Source organism: Nothobranchius furzeri, chromosome 11, assembly GCF_043380555.1.
Source record: "Nothobranchius furzeri strain GRZ-AD chromosome 11, NfurGRZ-RIMD1, whole genome shotgun sequence".
Lineage (NCBI taxonomy): Eukaryota > Metazoa > Chordata > Actinopteri > Cyprinodontiformes > Nothobranchiidae > Nothobranchius > Nothobranchius furzeri.
The window spans coordinates 22,577,414-22,580,761 of NC_091751.1; positions in this window are offsets into that span (position 1 = coordinate 22,577,414).

Genomic DNA, 3,348 nt, shown 5'->3' on the forward strand with positions numbered 1-3,348 from the left:
ATGTTCTAATCCACACTCTTTGGCCCGGAATCAGAACTGGTAAGTCTTTGGCCTTATGCCTCCTATCGAACGAATTCTTCTGCCTCTCCTTCAACTCTTTATCCTTTTCCTGAAGGCTCCAAGGTTCGGCCAGGCTGGATTCAACGCTTGTGCTGTGGTGGGAACTGTGGACCTTATCCGCCTCCCCATCAGCAGTTGCGCTGGACTCAGTCCATGAGCTAACGGTGTAGCTCTGTAGGCTAAGAGAGCCCTCTGAGGGTCTGGACTTTTACTGAGCAGCTGTTTGACTGTCCTGACAGCCCTCTCTGCTTCCCCGTTGCTCTGAGGGTAACGAGTGGCTCCGTGGTCTTCATTTCATCGATTAAAGACTTCGACATGGTGTCAGAAGAAAAGAAGGACCTATTGTGAGTTGGCAGAGCAAGCTTAGTTGCAGAACGAGGGTGTAGGAAGATGACGGATCAGATATTCTCCATCGCACCTCCGGGTAATTTCAACTTTGAGGAGCCCAGCTCCTGGCCGCAATGGATAAGACGGTTTGAGAGGTTTCGGTGGGCGTCCGGACTCGATGGAAAAGCGGAGGATTATCAAGTCAACTCCCTGCTGTACGTGATGGGGGACAGGAGCGACGACATCCTCGGCACATTACCGCTCTCTGACCAACAAAAGGCAGTGTATGCAGACGTGACAAGAGCCTTTGGGGAACATTTCATCGGTAAGCACAATGTTATCTATGAACGGGCCAAGTTTAACAGTAGACAGCAGCAGCAGGGCGAGTCTGCAGAAATTTTTATCACGGATGTGCATAAATTAGCAGAACACTGTAAGTTTGGAGCTTTAATGGAGGAAATGATAAGAGACTGCATCGTGGTTGGAATAAGGGATTCCAGGCTCTCAGAGAGACTACAGTTAGACCCAGACCTGACGCTGGCTAAAACCATAACCCAGGTCAGGCAGCAAGAGGAAATAAAAAAACAACAGCAGCTGCTGCGAGGGGGCCACACCGAAAGCAAAGGGGCTAATGTGGATGCCATAAACACCAATAGAGGGAGACCACACTATAGACAGACACCTCCACGCAGGCCAGAGCAGTTCATGTCCATTCCAAAAGCCTCAGATAAGAGTCATTATGAAGGAAAATGTAAGAGATGCGGCAAGGGCCCGCAACACCCTTGGAAACGGTGCCCAGCCAAGGAGGCGGAGTGTCGGAAATGTAAAAAAAGGGACACTTTGCTGCAGTTTGCAGATCATCACAGAGAGTGGAAACATTAGTGGAGAGCGACCCAGAAGAGGACATAGCTTTTATGGGGTCTGTTAACACTGATGAGACTGAGGAGGAATGGCTGAAAAAACTCAGTTTTAATGGAGAAAATGTGACGTTCAAACTGGATACAGGAGCTTCAGTCACAGCGGTTCCAGCTTCTATGTATTCCGAAGTGCGGGATGGCAGCTTGCTGGCACCTTCTAAAAAGATTAAAGGTCCTGATGACTGCCCTTTAAAAGTCCTGGGGGTCATGAGAGCACACATCAAATCTGAAAAAACAGAAACAAGACAGGATGTGTATGTGGTGTCAAACCTAGTGATGCCTTTAATGGGACTCCCTGCCATAATAAAGCTGAACCTGATAAAGCAGGTAGCTTCAGTCCAGCAGGAGAAGCAAGAAAAATGCCATCAGTACAAAACTATGTTCCCAAAAGTGTTTACAGGCCTTGGGAAGCTGGAAGGGGCATATAAAATAAAACTGAAAGAAGGAGCGGTCCCCTATGCTCTCTCAGCCCCACGCAGAGTCCCTTTACCTATGAAAGAACAAGTAAAACAAGAGCTAGAGAGGATGGAAGCAATGGGGGTTATAAGGAGAATCGAGGAGCCTACCGCATGGTGTGCCGGGATGGTGGTGGTTCCCAAGCCAAACAAAAAACCCCGCATTTGTGTGGACCTCACTCGACTGAATGAAAATGTGTGCAGGGAACGTCACATCCTACCTGCAGTGGATGATACGCTGGCTCAGCTGGAAGGGGCAAAAGTGTTTTCTAAATTAGATGCAACATCTGGGTTTTGGCAGGTGCCTCTACACAAAGATTCCCAGCCATTAACAACTTTTATTAACCCTTTTGGCCGATATTGCTTCCAGCGACTCCCTTTTGGCATATCGTCTGCACCAGAACATTTTCAGTTGAGGATCTTGCAGATCATCGCAGGAGAAAAAGGAGCGTTGTGCCACGCGGATGATATTCTAGTGTTCGGCAAAGACAAAGCGGAACACGACGAACGGCTACAGCAGGTGCTTAAAAGATGTGAGAAGGCTGGCCTAACTCTCAATGAAAAATGTGAGTTTTCGGTGGAGAGAGTGAAGTTTCTAGGACACAACATAAGTGCAACACGAATCGAGGCAGATCCGGATAAAATCAGCGCCATAGAAAACATGCCCGAACCACAAAATGTGGAAGAGGTCCGCCGTTTCCTGGGGATGGTGAATTATGTCGGCAAGTTTTCATCCAGCCTACCAGCCCTCACGAAACCTCTGCGAGACCTGCTAAAAAGTGACAAGACTTCCTTTATTCCTTTTTCCCGCCCCAGCACACATTCCTTTTTTCTCTCCCTATCAGTCCCCAGACGCCCCCTAGAGGCTCCATCCTGAACACCTCTACACCTAGTATTTTGAACAAGTTAATGTTTGCACAATACGTTTGCAATTGACATGTTTGCACTTTAAATATGTTTACGATTTTAATTTATGTTAAGTTACTTGAAAAACGAGAAAAACTGATTTTTGTAATTGTTTCTCTCAGGGCTTTTATCATCTCTGGTGTGAGTTTAAAATATAAGTGTGTTAGCACTGTGCTGATTATCCCTAATATGAATAAATGTTTGTTTATTCAAAGTTTCTCTTCTTTAATACGCAACTGAAGTTATGCTATTCATGGACAAAAAATCGTGATAAAATCGAAATCATGATAAAATATTGGAAAAATCGTGATATTCTATTTTTGCCATATAGCCCAGCCGTAGTGTGTGTGTGTGTGTGTGTGTGTGTGTGTGTGTGTGTGTAGGTGTGTGTGCTTGTGTGCGTGTATGTATGTATGTATGTGTGCGTGTGTGTGTGTGTGTGCGTGCTTGCGTGCGTGTATGTATCTGTGTGTGTGTGTGTGTGTGTGTATAGGTGTGTGTGCTTGTGTGCGTGCTTGCGTGCGTGTATGTATCTGTGTGTGTGTGTGTGCTTGTGTGCGTGTGTGTGTGTCTATGTGTGTGTGCGTGCGTGCGTGCGTGTATGTATGTGTGTGTGTGTGTGTGTGTGTGTGTGTGTGTGTGTGTGTGTGTGTGTGTGCATATATGTGTGTGCATATATGTGT